We start from the raw sequence: 18,582 nt of genomic DNA, 5'->3' as shown, positions 1-18,582 counted from the left end.
TAGATACCCCCAGCCCCAATCATCCACCTCCACCAATGGACTAGTGCTCTCCCACCTACAAAATCCTATATAAGCCTCCAGCTCAGCCCATGCAGTTGCTGGTCTCCATTCTGTGAGTCAGCCCGGCAGGCTGCAGACTGCCACCCCAATAAAGCTTATTGCTTGAACCCCCATGAGTGACCCCTTCTTCGGCGACCCTTTCAGGTAGCTTTCCAATTACTTTTATATCACTGTGGAAGAATCTGAATGATAAAGAATAGAATATTACCCCTTAAATGCCCTGAGTTTATAGAATGAATACTTTTATAGGCCTGATATCTATAGTTAATACTGTTGTACTGTGTAATTAAAATTATATAAGACTAGATTGTAAGTGCTTTCATCCCCCCAAAATAATAGAGACATAATTGTGAGATGGTGGATATGTCAATTAACTTGAAAGTGGTAATCATCAAATCATCACATTATGTACCTTAAGTAAATATTTATTTTTAGTCCACTACATCTCATGAAAATGGGTAAAAAAGAAAAATAATGGTATTCTGCTACCCATCTATATCCCCTCTGTCTCAAAAGAATTTGTTGGGCTCAGGACTGAGGATGTGACGTTCTGGGGCCATATAATTTACAAACAAATTAAGTAACTGTTTGGCAATACCTACCTCTTTCCCCTCCCCTTCAGTTACAGTGATTCCACACCCAATGTACATTTGTCATAAAATGACCCCCCTCATTTCCTCTTGTAATATTATAACAGACACTGACTATCTTCACAGCTCGCAAGAAGAGACAAAGGAAATGGGGGTGTGTCACTAGGATTTACCAGGGAAAAGGAAGTGCTTATTGAATGCAATATATTGAATTTTTTCTCAATATCACCCCAAAAAACATGAAGGGATTCTCCCTGGCGTCTTGGGGTGCATCTCCACATGTCAGTTCTCCTGGTTAATAAATGGCCTCTAGAGGTTCCTTCCTGACTACATTCACCTTGAATAGGAGTCAACTGAGCTCAAATTGTTTGGTGATTTAGTGAATACGTATTTAGTATTCCTGGCATTATTTTTTAGCCATCTGTTATGGTTTGTGTGTAGAGGTCCCCCCACAGCCTCATGCGGATGAGGTGGGACTTTCTTTTTCAGAGGTAGTTGAATCTGGAAGGCTTGATGCTGGGGTTAAGGGTATGAGATTACTAAACCCCTATATGTGAGTGATTATTTTGGCACTGCCCTAATCCTGGTGGTCTGAACAAGATAAAAGAGGCACAAAGATGCTGTTAAACTCCTTTGTTGACTTTGCCAGCTTGTGTGTGCCATGTTTGTTTCTCCACTGTGATGTCTGTTTGCCATCCCTGTCTTGGAGCCACTGACTATGGACTGAAACCTCTAAGAACTGTAAGCCAAATAAACCCCTTCCCCTCTAACTTAGGGTGTTGAATATTTTGTCTCAGCAACAAAAGAAAAGTAACTACAGCATCTTTCCAGGATGAGAGCTGGAAAATGGGCCACTTTCTAATCAGAAGCATACTGGGAGAACTCCAGTCCTAAGTGCTCATGTGCTAAGTGACAGAGCTAACACTTCTCTGTAGCACATCCGACAGGGCCCCATGGTGATCAGATGTGCACATTGCACTGGGTTCCAGAAAGCTGTACATTGTGCTGTTCAAGGTGAGAGGATTTGCTTCTCTGGTAAGCAGTGGAAAGATTCTTTGTGGATTAAGACCTTTAGTTTCTCTTAAAGGATGAATGGATCTTATAAGCCACAAGGATTCAATAAAAATCTTTATAGCTCTAGTACAGGAGAGCGGCCATCAGCCAGTTTTGTGATTTTACTGTGTTTGTCTTTTGCAGAAATCCATGTGAAACCTCAAATGTTCCTTTTACGAGTTCTTTTGTTACACACACATGTTTTTGATTAAATTAGTGGTGGTTCAATCTGGAAAAGATATCTGTAATTAGAGTCTGATTTTTGAAGTTTTAAAAAGAGGTTGAGGGTAGCACATTTCCTATCAACTTTTCCTTATGACTTACTCTACCTTCAAGGCTGTGACCCGACACAGCAGCTCCTGGGATCCGCCAGCACAAAAATTCTGCTTATTGCCATAATTTTAGAAAAAGAGAAGATTTCTAAAGTTGTTTTAAAACTTTGTCCCCTCAAACTCGACTGGGTAGTCATTAAACAATAATTCATACCATTTTTATAGCGTGTTAGCTTTCAAAAGCCACATGCATAATTATATCTGAACCTCAAACTGGTAATTTCACCTATTGTAGATGTTATCATCTTCATCATCACTTTTTGTTTTGTTTTGTTTTGTTTTGTTTTGTTTTGGTACCAGGGATAGAACTTGGGTCCTTGTGCTTGCGCAGCAGGCAGTGAAACCACTGAGCTAAATCTCCGTCCTTCATCATCATTTTTAATAAAGAAGACTAGAAAAACTATGTGCCCTGCCTTTTGTCGAAAACAAAATTTTAAAGCAAGTGAAGCATTCTTCTATTGAATAAGATGAAAATTGAAGCTCTGATGTAGAAAGCCAATTCCCATTCCTTCCTCTTGTGTGATCTCACCATCTGAAGATACAGTACAGGAATGTCTTAACAGGCACATGGTATAAATGCCACACCTAGCATTCCCTGAAATACTTCTGGACTGCACAGCCCTGGAGTCCAAATGAAGAATCAGCCTACTTTGTCGGCCATGCCCTATCCTTAGCAATTGAGAGGAAAGGTAGCAGAGAAGGGGGATGCATAAAGGAATAAACCCTTTTTCTAGTATGTATGAGTCATGTCATAGTTTTGTGACTGATTCTTGACCTAACATTCCTGCATTTCTCTCCCAATACCACAGTTTGTCAAAGATTGAAGAGGTAGTAAATGGATACCTTAGGTCTTAAGCAAAGAGTATTATTCCCTTCATGGGCATGCATTTATTCTTAGCATGCCCTTGACATTTAATTCCGCAACTGAAAAATGATATTTAAATAATAAAAAGCTAAATATACTCAGGGGAACATTTTATTCTATGATTGTATTTATAAAAGTTAAACACTGAATATGGAAAACATTGACACTACTTTTTAAAAATATATGCAAAGTTGATATCTGTTTGCCTTTTTTATAAAATATTAAACCAAAATTTTAAAGAGAGTGAAATATTCCTCTATTGAACTTACAGTGTAAGTTGAGATGAGCCACGAGGTTAATAAAATTCACACCAGGATTAAAAAAAGTTCTAGAAAAATTCTCAAAGTAATTTATGATTTCAGAAATCTCCTAAGATAATAGTTATTTTCCTGATGAAATGTTGCATTCATTTAAGTGATATTTATTTCATATTTCTGGTTATTATTAGCAGTGTAAGATTGTATTGGCCCAGATAAGTATTCTTACAGAAAATATTTTTGATTTAAAGCAAGATTTCCCAACCTCATTGCTATTGATATTTAGGTCAGATAATTCTTCATTGTGGGGAGTTCTCCTATGTCTTGTAAAATGTTGAACAGCATCTTAGGACTCTACCCACTAATTGCCATTACACATTTGTGACAGTGAAAACTGTCTATATATGACAAATATCCCCTTGAGACACACAAAAATCATCCCCAGTTGAGGATTACTGGTTTTAAAAATATAAAAATTCAGTAGTTCTAATATCCACCAATTCTAGAGTCTAATATAAGGCTTGGTATTCTATTCATCAAATATTAAATGAGGCTTTGATATATTCAAAGTAGTGTAGGGATTTCAGTGATGAGTATGACAATGTCTCTCTCCTAACCCAGAAGCATATGAATAGAATCCAATAGGGAAAAGAGTCAAGTATACAACAATAGTAACAAAAGAAAAAATATAGTAAGGGACATAAAAATCTTTTTCTGCCACTCCATGAAATTAAATAGCTCTTCATGCCTTGAAAGACAATAGCCCAGATAAAGTGCTTGATAATAATAGGAATAACAAAATTAAAATAAGTGGTAAGCAGGAATTATTACAGTAGAAAATCCATTTCAAAAAATTTAAGGACAAAATTGCATAGCTTGATTTTTCACTTGATTTTTATTCATATTACATGTCTCTGACAAATACTAAAAATTGAAAATGTATATCATTCCTACAGGATATTGCTATGTGTTCTCTCTGATAGAGACAAAAGGCTTTTCAAATTTCCAAAGTATGTAATAGTAACATAAAGCGATTATGAACAATGTAATCATAAAATCAGGATCATAATAGAAATAGTTGTCACGTAAACTGTTTAGATGCAAAAGTCTTGTAAGACGGGCTGTTTGGCAAGATCAAAACTTCAAACATCTATAGAGAAGTGTAGGGTCAATTTAGAAGACAAATAATGGAGTGCTAGTCTCCCTAACAGGCCCTTTACCAAAGCTTATCACCTCATCCTTAATCCTGAACACAGCTCCAAACTTTGTATGGATTTTGGAAGAAGGAAAAGAGAAGAATAGGAGGGAAGAGGAAAGAGTGTCCTAGCACAGACTGCAATTAAAAAGTTGTCATAGATGACTGTGGCATATAAACAAGAGAGATGTATTTCTTACAGTTCTGGAAGTTAGAAGCTGAGAGTACCAGGATGGTTGGATTCTGATTAGGGCTTTCTTCTGAGCTGTATGTGGCCAGCTTCTCTCATTGTATCTTTACATGGAAGAGAGCGAGTGAGCTAGTGCTTATGTCTCATAAAGGCATCAATCCCATGAGCGCTCTATCTTCATGACCTAATTAACTCCCAAAGAGCTCACCTCCTAATACCATCACATTGGAGATTAGGATTTCAATCTATGAATCTTGGAGAGGAAACAAGCATTAGAAATACAGGGATCAAAAGGCCACCAAATGAAGGCCTGACAGCCATAAGAACTGAAACACACAAACCAGGAAGGCAGAAAGCAAGGACTGGATCAAATCATTTCGTTATTAATAATAATATCATGACAACAATAGCTAATTTAGAGTGCTTACCTCATACCATTCATCATTCTCATACCATTCACTATTTCTAGCACTGAATCTTCCAAATAACTCTTCAATCACTTACATTATGATGGGTCATCAATATCTGCATTACTCCAAACTTTGAAGAGATGATGTACTTAGGGTCTCCAAGGAGACACCTTAATAATAGTACCCTTCTTTCTCACTTGGATTCTAGCAAGCTGAAAATAAACAAAAATCTATTTAAACCAAAATAGTACCTGTGTAACTCATAATTGGAAGATCTGGTTTTAGGTCTCCTGGGTGAGGGGCAGGCCCTCCTCCTTCCACCAGGCTAGATCTCTGAAGAAAACTCACTGTCTCTCAAAGAGAGGTTTCCCAACAAAGATGGGTGAAGCTAAGCTCAGAGCACACACAAAGTACTATTCTGAAGTGAACTCATCAGGTAATTCATTCCATATCCCCAAATTAGAACAAGTAAAAGGCTACGAAGAACCAGGAATATCTCTTCTCAAAGAAGCCGGGAGGAAAAGACATGCTTCTCTAACAATCATAAAATTAGCTTCATCTGATTTCTGACTCTTACATGGATTTGAAACAGCAGATTTATTCTTGTTCAACCTTTGTGGACGGTGAACAATAACATAACTATAAATGCTACCATCTACAAGGTCCCTTCACATATTTTTTCTATGTAATCTTTATAAATTTATTGGGTAGTTTATTATTAAATCTGTTTTGAAGATGTTACATGTCCCAGCCAAAAATTTATGCCAAATGTGTAGATTACAAATCCAGGCTTACTTCATTACACATGAGATGTACTGGATATTTTCTATACTGTCATATTAGAAATGTGGACCAGCATTTTTGGAATGAAAGAAAATTGAGGAAGGTATCACCAAGATAGACCTTCCCTTGAGTCTTGTTGAACAATTAGGCTTAATCAGGTAGAGAAAAGTGAGGTCTTTCCAAATTGGAGAACTGGCTAAGGATCACAACAGTCCTGCCATGCTTTTACCTATCTCAGAGGAAGACCTTATAGAAGACAAAAGTAGTCAACTAGACTGAAGCCAGAGTGCTAAAATTCATGTATGACAAGTTAAAGTTTTCCTTTCTTTTAGGTTTTTGGGTGACTGAAAACCAGTCTAAGATGTTTTGTGTGTGTCAGTAATATCACTTTTCTATTTAAAAATAAGGCTATTATCTATTTGGAGGAGGTTTGGAGAGGAAAGGAACTAGGGAGAAGAACCAGGCAGGAGACTAATTCAGCGGCTGGTGATAGCTGTCAAGTGGTCACGGGAATAAGAGGAAACAGACTGAGCAGCTACTTAGGAAGTGAACCTGCCAAGGGATCCATGGCTGATTGGGTCTGGAGACTGATGATGTGAAAGGAGATGTTGAGGCAACACAATTCCATTATCCGAGGGATTTTATGCAGGGGGAGCCACAGGCAGGTGGAGGAGGAGAGGGAAGGCAGGGGGATACAATTAAGGATGTGTTCAATATAAGTTGTCTGAGGGATAAGTAAGTTGAGATTTGCATGGGAAAAGTGGAAGTGGGGATCTTGAGCTCAGACAAGGGGTGAGGTATATAAAAAATGATTGGGAGCCAATGGCACATGGGGGGAGTTGAGGCAGAGAGGAACGGAGCACTTGTACTGGAGGATTTTATCACCGAGAGTGAATGACAGATGATGTGCCCAGTAGGATACCGAGGGGGTACGGGTGGAGACACAAGGTTCTGCTGCATGAAAATAGGGTAAGGTGAGGAGGTGGGACAGAGAACTGTTAGAAAAGGTTGGGGACAAGAGTGTAGAAAAAGAGCAAATGTGCCAGATGAGATGTACGCCAAGAACAATCCACCGGATGATCATTTCATCTTTCATTGTCTCTCTCTCAAGTTTTCCCAAAGATACTTGAGATTCTTCAGTCACGTTTGAGACATTTCTTTGTAACACCACTGTGGTTTTCTAGGTTGGAATACAAGGTATAATATTTTGCAGAGACTTCTTTATTTAAAAAAAAATGGTCCCCATAATTTGCTATCTGTGGGTAGGCAGTTATTCAAACTTCAAAACTACTCACTAAGATAAATTCATCTATTTTTAAAGAATAATGTTTTTAAAAACACTTTTGTCTTTTTGTCATGCTTTTTCCCCCATAAATTAACATGTTGGTAGAAAAATGAGAGCAGAAATCAGGCTCTGATGGAGTGAGGGGGGTGGAAGGTGAGAAAATAAAGACTTTCAAGGAATTTTTGAGTGAAAGGAAGGCATAGTCATGTAAGTCAGTGGCTATAGATTATGGCAGAGAGGACCACGGTACAAACTCCTTTCAGACAAGGAGAAAAGGTTAAAGAATGATCTAAATGTTCTGCTGAAAATACAGCTGTAAAATCATCTTATCACCCTAACCTGGCTCCTTTTCAACTCTACTATATTTGCTGCTATCAACTTACACAATTCTCTTTTACCTTACAGTTCATCCAATGGCAAATAAATAAATAAAAGATTGGTCACTTTCTCCTAGTCTCATCACTTAGCACTCGTAAAAGAAAATGCTCTCTATTTTAAGGGATTTTCTTTTGTGTAAAGGATTATATTTAAACCTTTCAGACTGAGATGTACTTGGTAGAAATACAATAAAATCTCTAAGGTCACTGAGTACATTGAAAGAATCATTGCATTTCCTAGGATGAACCAATTAAAGGAGCCTTTAGAAATGGATTTCAACAGCCTTCTCCAAAGACCCAATCGTTTGCCACATCACAAACATAACAGCGTTAAGGAAACAAGTCACTTTATCTTATAAATAATTCTTAAATGCTGTTGGGGGAATAGTAAAGAAAAATCGGGGCCCAAGACCCAAGGGAAAGTATAGATCAGGCAAACCCACTGAGAGTGGTAGAGCTTGGTCTTTGCTTACTTCTAGATTCCCCAGCTTACTTTCTGTTTGGTTTTGAGGTTAAGCTTAGGAACTAGATACTTGCAAAGTTTCATAAAATACATTAACAGTGCCTGCAAGTGTATATGCACATATGTGTCAGTGTGTGTATCTGTGTGTATGTGTGTAAACATTGAGAACAGGGATGAGTACATGTGTGTTTGTGCAAGTGTATGTGTACATGATAATTTTTCCATCTGTTGAGCCATCAATGTAACTCCAATTCTTGAAATTTAAAATCTAATTTATCCATTGTTGCTGTGTTTTTCTTTGTCTTTTTCTTTTGGTACCAGGGATCGAACTCAGGGCCTTTCACTTGAAGGGCAGGCACTGAAACCACTGAGCTAAATCTCCGGCTGTTGCTGTTTTTCTACTCACATAATATAGCATTTTTAAAGACTAAACCTGTGGGAAATGTGAAAATTAATCATACTTGAAAAACAGTGAATTAAAAAGCATCCTGCTGAGCATTTCTAAAGTACAAAAATCTGTCTAGAACAGTGAAACAAAAGTAGAAGGAGTTGAACTCTTCAGAGATGTGGGAAATGTAATGAAAATAGCTGAAAATAGATGAAGGATGAAAACAAAAGAATCAAACAGAGCTTAACCTTCTGTCAAAACATTCTGAATTCAGTATGTCCCAACAACAAGCCTACAGGACAGCAGTTTATGGTCTGTTGCCTTTTAACATTTTATACGGAAGTCACTCAATGAGCATCAGTTGAATACTTACCAAACATACTCCAGTTGCTTTGGGGAATTCAAAATAAAAGGTTTTTTTTTTCTTTTCCCTTCAAAAATCTTTCAAGCTGGATTCACCCACTTCAGGATGCATCTACATTTTTGTTTCTCCCTTTGATTTGCTGTGCTTATTTCTCCAGTTTTAAGTGTGTACTTCAAACAGTCCTATTGTTATTCATATATGTATTGTGGTAAATCATTCATCAAAAAACTTAACAGACATTAGGTTCTCCAACGGCTCAGTGACCTGGGAAAATTTTTGTTCTATCCAAAGGAACTTATGATAAGCATGTTGGAGGAATACCTGAAAAAGAAAGAAAGCATGAATGAATGAATGAATGAATGAGAGGGCACACAGCACTGAGGAGGATTCAGAGAGCATTCAAAAGTGACATTAGAGATTCTAACACTGCAGCTAAACAATTAAACATTGTTTACTGTCAGTGAAAGAAACTTAAATCGGTAAATGAAAACTTGCTACCAATAAACTTTCTGAAGTTAAAAAATACATTTAAAAACCAACTTTGCATTCCTCTTGCCATGTTACACTGTAAAACCATCTAGGGTTTCCCAACTCCCCACAGAAGACTTATTTTCTTGTGTTATGAATTTCCAGAGTTGCAAAATCAGCAGGGCCATGAATGTGTTTGAAAGATAACTAACTGAGGCTGTGGTTTCTAGAAATCACTGCAGAGGTACAAGACATTAATTTGAAAATTGTGAGAATTCTACTAACTTACACCAATGAAACCAAAGAGAAATAAAATAACCTTGTCTCCATTTCCAAGAGATCATTCATCTTAATGTGAAGTGAACATCTTACCTTCCATTTCTGATGTCCATATCTCTGCCTGGGCACTGGAAATAATTAAAAAAATCTTTCCCTTCCTCTCCAGCTGGATTTCTGTCACCAGTTGGCTTCTATTAACTGCCCCAGGTTGCAACATTGAGAAAGCTTATTCCACATCAACCACATATAAACAAGACCTTTAGGTATTACTTGACTTACTGTAAAAATATTCTTTCCTGGCATTATTCTATGTGAGTTCATCTAACTCTGCTTATTACATCTCAGTGATATGTTCTTGAGATAGGCTTAGAATTCACAGATGGATAGATGTACAAATGGACATGTAGGCACTCTACAACCTTTTCAAAGGCTTGATTACTGGTCAACTTTAAATGTATTTCATTTATTATTATTTAATTATACCCAGTATTATTAATTTTACCATTCTGTTTTATTGAGTTGTGAGGCTTTACTCGGTCTGGTGTAAAAATTTCTTCAAAAGACAGACAGGCTCTGGGTTGGTAGGATTGAAACCTCATTAGGTGGTAAGACAAGGGGAAAGAAAGCTGGGTCTGAGATTGCCAGACTTCCCAGTCTTCAGTCCCATACTTCAAGTGCAACTCCCAGGTCTTCCTGTGCCTTCACCTTCCTCTCCAGCCCACACTGTACCTCAAGAGGCCGAGGAAACCACAGATATCAAATAGTTCTAGGGCTGAGAACACAGATGGGTCAGAAGGAGCTAGGAGTGACCTCTCCTCCTGCAGGGCAGTAAGGAGAGAGATCAAAAACTTCGCAATAGCCAAGCAAGTGTTCCCATCAGGGGGCTTCCTGCACATGACCTTTTTGGATTGAAATAACTCACCTGGGACTTGTAAAGGAACATTGCATTTCCTAAACTGCTTTCCTGAATATGAGGAGCAAAAACCCTGATCTGCAAAGAAAAAAACAATCAAAATTCTCAGGGTACATGGACCTGAATGTCGGTAGGAAATTCTGAAGGGTTATTAACTGAAGATAAATTTCCTTTAACAGAAATTGCTGGTTGACAGTAGACAAGGCTCAGGAAGCTTGTTACAAAAACTCTTGAGGGAAGCACATATGTGTTGGAATTGGTAATAGGGTGAGTCCTTCTTATTCCCCAGGGAACTACTTGGGCAAGGAAGTTAGAAAGGACTGCGTTTACAGTCCCCAAATACGTGTTTTCACAGCTTATGGGTTGCTCGTTCCTGGGTCTTCTCCCCCAGGGTTCCAAGACCCTGACATGCTTTTGAAGCACAGCCTTATTTTCCCCACATGTTGCTTGGTTCAAACCTAAATGTTTGTAATGTGAGATTAGAAGAAAGAAGTAGTTGGAATCAGGAGTGAAACACTCCCTACTAAAGGTCACTGACTTTCCTTTGCAAAATGGAATAGACAGTCTTACTGACTGTAGCAAGGAAATTGGTGTTTAGTTTTCCACTCTGGTGTGTTCCCTGTATGTTTAGCCATTGCAGCGATGACTGTATTCACCAATAAAAAGGCCCTGCTCTTTGGGATACCAAACTAAAACAATTTTTCTGGAGATGGGTGGGGTTAGTATGGTTTGCCCTGAAACTCTCTATCTGCCAACATCTGCATGTGTTTAGGATTTCTTTCAAACAAAGAAAATTTTTATTATAATTCTGGATTGTCTTTGCCATGACTGATACAAAAGGATATTTATTTCTACCCATGTTGCAGTTTCTACCATGTATTTCCAATGAAAATGCTATTTATGAATCATAATATACCTCACTATGACTAACATGTAGCATTTTGAAATTTGTGTTTAAAATGCTCATTAAAATAAGAAACCATTTAGTGTACTGTCTAAGAAAACGTGTTAGTGGGCCAGGGATTTAGCTCAGTGGTTTGGCTGCCTGCTGTGCAAGTGCAAGGACCCAAGTTCGATCCCTGGTACCAAAAAACAAAAAGAAAACGTGTTAGTGAGAAGAAACTAATAATTACATTTCTATTAGAAGGAAATCGAAGCAAGATTGCTTCCACATATATTCATACATAGTACCTTTTTCTTTAATGAGTGCATTTATCAATTTGTTTTCCATTTCAATTTGTGGATTGCTTTACTTTCTTTAAGTCACATAGGGGATCAATACACAGACATGATTAGTCTTTGAACAACCCCATGTTGTTAAGCTTGTGTTTCAAGTGCAAGCCACCATCTTCTTCTCTCTTAAACATGCACAGTTATTACTGACAGTCATCATCAGTGTGCAAATGGGCACTCTACAGGTATCAGTGTTTTTCAGAGTTTATGAATCCAAGAGAGAGATCAACTTTCCAAAATCAGGAGAAACATAAGCAATAACCACTGTAATCAGTGGCAAACAATTCTAATGAGCCTGTGTCCAGTCATTGTATAAGTCCTAGCATTCTAAGCACTTCTGTAATAAGGAAGCTTCAAGGTCAAGAGCTCAGCTGTTTAGGTGTTCCACTATTTTACAGCACATAATTTTTCCTTCTCTATCTGACATTCTTTAGCAGACCTGTGGCATTTTTCCTTCTCACAAAAGCAAATTTAATTTGTATCTCCTATTTTTGTTGCCTTTCCTCTCCACCATCAGAGGTGGGTAAAAGATTCCTGAACCTAACCACATCTAGTGAATTGACATGAAAGGAAATTGGTCATTAAAAGCCAATTTCTTGGGGCAGAAGGTCTCTGCTGAAACAACTTCCCATTCTAGGTCACCTCAATTAAAAGTTAATTCTTCTGCAATACACCTGGTAGGCAATAATCTACTCTAGTTTGTAAATTGACATAAATCTGAACTGATGGTCCTACTTCCTGTGTTTGAAAAAGGCCAGGGAAACAATTAGATGGCAGTCAACTTTGTCTAATCTTTTCATCTTTAACAGAAAGTGCAGTAAATGTTAATTGAGAAAATACAATGCCTGACAAAGGAAAGCTTCCTGAGACTGTTTGCTTCTGCCCTTCCAGTTCTCAGAGGTTCCTCCAGGGTTGCATATTAACAACTCAAAATAGGAATTGCAGGATTCTACTCATGTGCCGAGCATTCACTCCAGTTCCCAGCTTGGAAGAGAGTTTTCACTGGCAAGAACATACATCAGTTCTCAGATATCACATATTTTGGTCCAAGTTTCCATTACATTAAAAAAAGTAAAAAGGCTGGCTGTATGAGTCAGCTTCCCATTGCTGGGACAAAATGCCTACCATATACAACTTAAGGCAAGGTTGATTTTTATCTTCACTTTCAGAGGACTCAGTCTGTTGTCAACTGGCTCCAAGGCAATTGCATCATCAGAGAAGGACGTGATGGAGGAGAGCTGCTCATTGTATGAGAGGCCAGAAAGCAGAGATAGGGTAAGAGAGCAAAGAGCCGAGGATAGGGTCTATCCTTCCAAGTCATGTCCCCAAGTGACCTACTTTCTCCAACTGGGCCCCACTTCCTTATAACCTGTCAGCTGTAGTTATCTATAGACTGACCCACTGATGAGTTTAGTGCCCTCATTATCCACTGCTTTCTGAAAGCACCCCCTCTGAATACATGACACTTTGGCAGGACATTTTAGATCCAAACTGTAAGTCGGATTTGATGTCAGCAAGAAGGTACAGTAGAAAGTTCCAGGCCTTGTTCCCCCATGAAAATATTGAATAATCAAATAAAAACTGCCCAAAGTAATTTTATAGGAGCTCTGGAAATCGGTTCAAAAAGCTACAGCAATGAAACAAATTCCCAGTAAAGAAAAGACCACAGTCAAATGATAGGAACATTTGTGGCACTTTACTTTCCCTTGTACCAACTCCTGGCTTGCATAGTTTTGGGTAAAGCACTGGCTTGAGCCCAGTTACCTTTCATGGACCAATAAGAGCACAGTGGAGCAAAGTTGCAAGGTCCCAACCTATCTGAAGCATATCTTAGGGGCTGATATCTGAGTCCCCCAACTTGGACTTTGGTACCCAGAAGTAGCAGAGATCTCATGTTGGGGAAAGCCATGTGAAGTAGCAAGTTTGGCTTGAGAAAACTACAGACCCATAAATGCCTGAGGGGAGAGAGTAGTGATTGAGGAACTAAATAGAGCAGCTAAGGACAGCCAGGCAGTATGAGGCTCAGGCATGGGTAGGATTCTCAGGCCAATAAAGATATTTAAAAGGGGACAAAATAGACAGAGGAATTGGAAAAAGAAGCTGAGAGATGCGTGCCTGGAGAGGCCTGTGAAGACCTCAGGACTTCATGTTTGATTGGTAAGTAAAGATTTTCCACTGTGCAGACTCAATCTTCAAAGACTAGGAAAGACAACTATTTTTTTTTTCTAAGTTCTTTTATTGGTACATTTTAGGTATACAATTTGTTTACATTTATCACTGGGTGCTTGTACCTGTACATGATGTATCTTGGTTCTTATTTTTTCCCCATTACCTGTGTGGCCTCCACCCTTCCCTATTTACATAGATTTTGTCTCCTTTTTTTTTTTCTTATAGTTTTTCCTTTCCCTCCTTTCCTTTCTCCTTCCCCTCCCTTTACTCCTTCGTCTTTGGACCTTTTTTCATATTTCAAATTATCAGTTATTCATTTTAATCATTTTAACCCTTGTTTACACTATCAGTTTCTCACACTAGAGAAACTATTCGGTATTTACACGTGTGTGTCCTATTTATTTCACTTAAGAGTATGACCTCAATATGCATCCATTTAGCTATAAATGACTCTAGTTTTTCGTTCTTTATGGCTGAGTAGTACTCTATTTTATAAAAAAAAAAAAAAAACCACATCTTCTTTGTCGAGTTTCCAATTGATGGGCACTTGGGCTGCTTCCAAGCTTTAGCTATTACAAACTGTGCCGCTATAAACATGGGTACACATATATCGCTGTGGTATGATTCTTTTAATTCTTTTGAGAAGATACCCAGCAGAGGAATAGCTGGGTCAAATGGGACCTCTAATCCTAGTTGTTTGAGGTATCTCCATACTGATTTCCACAGTGGTTGCACCAGTCTGCACTCCCACCAACAATAAAGAAGGGTTCCTTTCTCCCCACGCCCCTGCCAGCATTTGTTATTGGTTGATTTCTTGATAGCAATCATTCTTACTGGGGTGAGGTGGAATCTCAGTGTTGTTTTCATCTGCATCTCTAGACTGACCAGTGATGTTGAACATTTTTTCATATGTTTATTTGCTGTTTTTACTTCTTTGTCTGAGAAATGTCTGTTCATTTCAGCTGCTCATTTCTGATTTGGATCTTTGTATTTGGGGGAGGTCTGATTTTTTTTGAGTTCTTTATATATTTTAGATAGGAGACCTTTGACAAATTCCTTTCTAAAGAAAAGTAATTAGAGCTATGTACTTGTATTAAATTTTTACATATATATGAGCACCGAAGGTAGTGATGCCTGATTCTGAGGGAAATGTTTTGAATCAGTTCAGGACATTGAAGTAGCCATAACAGTGCAACTAAAGGTACTTAGGAAAGAGGACTTTCAGAATTGCTTCAGAAAGTCGCAAAAATGATAGGACACTTGTAGTCAAAACAACAGGGAATATTTTGAAGAGGAATAATGACAATGTGTCTTTTACTGTAATAATTTTGTCTATTTAGAGACACCATATTCTTGGACCACATCTCCTATGCTGTTAAGAGTTATGGGGGCTGTGTGTGATGCTAGTTTCTGTGGCTACTGGACCAAGGTTCCCAAGCCCTGAGACTGGGTAGGAAAGAGAGTATTGACCTGGGAGTGCTCTATCAAGCTGCTGTGTTTTACAAACTGGCAAGAACCACAGCAGACAGTGCAAACTGATCAGAAAGATGGCTTGACACGTAGAAGAAGCCATGGCCCACACTGAAGGAAATTTAAATACCATAATTGCCATGAAAGATCGTGGAGAGAAAGTAAAAGAAGAAATGCTGGGATGGATATTGGAAAAACCTGGCAACGATTAGTGTCTGTGAAAAAGATTAGAGGATGCACCATTCACTGATGCCATAAGGAATGTTCTGGTGATATGGGGACTGGGTTGCTAGAATTTGGTGGGTCATTCTGCTTTGTAGACTAGGCTAGATGACAGGCACAGCTACAGAACTCTGCTCAGTGATAATAAAGGGGCTAATAGGACCTGGGAATGATAGAGGCCAGGAGGTGATATTTAATCGCTCAGAAGTCATGAGGTCACAATTACTACAATGACAGGCAAGGTCGGAGTGGCAGCCATAAATAGCTATAAAGTTAATAGGATATGGCTTCCTGATGGACAAAATCAAAGGACATCAGTCCAGAGCACTGTTTAACTCGTACCACTAAGGAAAAAGAATGAAAGAATAGAACACAGAGACAGGACACACATGTGTAAATACTGAATAGTTTCTCTAGTGTGAGAAACAAAGTGTAAATAAGGCTAAAAGGTATAATAGATAATGTGAAATAGGAAGAAGAGGGGCAAAGGGGAGGGGAAAGTGGGTGGGGTAGGGGAAAGGAAAGAAGGGAGTGGAATTAATATGAGAAAATGGAAAAATGGAAACAAAGTCTTTGTAAATAGGGAGGGATGGAGGGGTTGAAGGGAGGGCAAGGGAAAGGGTAAAAAATAAGAACCAAGGGAGTATGTAAAGGTGCATATCTTCAATGATGAATGTCATTATATTGTACACCTAAAATGTACCAATAAAAGGATATACAAAAAAAAAAAAAAGCACTGAGGGTGGACCAGTCACCTTAATAAAAATATAATGATCCCTTAGCTAGTTTTCTGACCAGACAGTTTGTAGTGTCAGATTCTACTAATTAAATAGGTGTCCAATTGGGCATGATGGTACACACCCGCAATCCCAGAAGTGTGGAAGTCTCACAAGTTCATGTCAAGCCTGGAAAGCTTAGTGACTTAGCAAGAATTTGTCTCAAATTTTAAAAGAACTGAAGATGCAGCTCAGTGCCAAAGCTCTGCTTTTAATCCCCTGTACTGCAAAGAAAAGAATCCCCAGATGTCCAGAAGGAACAACCCTGAAACACCATGGAGATATACATGATAATTAATTCCCCACTCCTTTCCTCAAAGGGACTTAGAGTCAGTTTTAGGTAATTAGAAAGTGGAAAATAACTGTAAATTGACAAATACAGCAGATTCCCCTTAAGCAGGACATGATGACTATGGCCTCAGTTACCTTGGGAAAAAGAACTATTACTAGAGCCAGGGATTTAGCTCAGTGGTTCTGCTGCCTGCCTTGTAAGCAGGAGGTCCCAAGCTTGATCCCTGACACCAAAAAAAAAAAAAAACAAGAATTGTTACCAGACAGGGTCCTGTCTTAGTTACTTTTCTCTCATTGCTGAGACAAAATATCCAAAACCCAAAGTTAAAGTGGGAAAGGTTTATTTGGCTCATAGTTTGTAAAGGTTTCAGTCCATAATCGACTGGCTACAAGGCAGAGTGGCATGGCAGAGTGGCAACAGTTCATGGCAGACTGAAGGTAGCAAAGCAACAAGGGACTTTAACACCCTCTTCCTGCTCCTTTTATCTTACCCATACTACTTAGAGTGGGTAGCCTACACCCTTAATCCTAGCACCCTCAAGCCTAGCATTGCACCATGAATCAATTCCAGTGTCACACACTCTAAATCCAGCCACCTTTGAAAAAGCCCCACCTTATTTGCAAGAGGCTTGGGTGGACATCTAGACACAAGCCATAATAGGCCTTGAGGCCAGAGAGGTGACAACACAGAAGGTGAACATCAATAGCATACCTAAGAATAACTGCAGTGGTAGGGAACCAAGTTTGCTCCAGTAACCTCCTTCTGAGTCACTCACGCCCTGCCCTGAGAAGAGAGGCCCACCAGAATACCAGAGTAGCTGCTCCCCAAATGTACATGGAGCACTGGATCCAGCCTCCATAAGAGGCAAACATGGTGGGCATGGAAATGTGCTTCCCAGATCCTCTTCAAAGAAGAATCTCCTCCCCAGATACGGTGAGTGTGGTCAATGGATGGCCTTGGGCTGCTTGCTCCTCCAGACCTTCCTAGGGATATTTGCATTCAGTGGGTTTTAAAATGCTAAGCAATTTTAAAACAAACAAAATCCTGGAATTAATACATTAACTTACCCAGCTCTGCCTATATGCTACAGGTAGGATGACTCTGACCTTCAGCCTGCAGTTCCAATGGTGGGCATGGGACCATTGCCCACTCAAGGATAAACTTACTCCCTAGCCTCTGAGATTAGTTCAAAATCAAGTATTTGAGCTACATTAGACCAATTAGAATAGCCCTAGGTGTGGTCCTGGGACCTTGGGCAAAAAGATACTTTTATCTCCTCAGAGGCTACTTAGCTGATGGAGTGTTAGCTTGCAGCTTCTGGAATCATGGGCAGAGACAGGTTTCAGACTTTACTCAGAGAGACCTGAACTTGGCCATCCATGTTTCATATTATTGACCCTAGACCTGGTGATACAGAAAACAGCAAATTCCCTCCCATGATTAAGACATAGTTAAGTTTCCTTCACTCATAAGTAGAAAATTCTCACTAAAGTAGGAGTCTGAATCTTGTCCTACTTTGTCAATATTGACTAGGATTTCATAGTCTCTAGATAAGAGCCAATTTTATTTAAAAAATTGTACCAGTTACTTATCATTAAGTAAAAAAAGGATCAAAATAGTTTTAAAATTTGCTTTATAAATCCCTCATGTATGAAGATTTTGCCTAAACCCACAAGACAGAAGTATGATTCATAAAAGCATGGCACATCCCCAAGGCGAGGTGCCCAGTTTCCCTCAAACCCCTCTGACCACCCAAAGGGACTCAGCGGCCTCCAGCACATTCCGGTGCAGCTGCTTCCTCTGAGGGGTGTGCAGAGGGTGTGGCTGCTCAGTCCTCCTGAAGGAAATGTCAGAATCAGCGAAGACTGCAAAATTAACCTATCATCATTTCTCTATTATCAGTGATTTAACCAGCCAGGTGTTACTTCCCAGAAAGCGATGCTGCTCTTTTTCTCATTTTGAGAAAGATTTCACTTTGGATTGACTTGAAACGATGTAGGGATACATTTTCAGGAAAGTGCTTCAGGATGGCAATTACCTTTGTTCTTCCTGTTTCTGGTGATGGAATGAACTCATTTCCTAATGAGGTAAATCTTGGTGAGCACCATTACATAGACTGTTCCAGTCTATAGTACTCTGTGAGGGTAT

The sequence above is a fragment of the Heterocephalus glaber genome, unplaced genomic scaffold (assembly GCF_053883595.1).
Source record: "Heterocephalus glaber isolate CG9 unplaced genomic scaffold, H.glaber_assembly_v1.0 deba00001538, whole genome shotgun sequence".
NCBI classification, from domain to species: Eukaryota; Metazoa; Chordata; class Mammalia; order Rodentia; family Bathyergidae; genus Heterocephalus; species Heterocephalus glaber.
The sequence above is the reverse complement of the archived record's forward strand: the minus strand, read 5'-3'. Positions refer to the sequence as shown.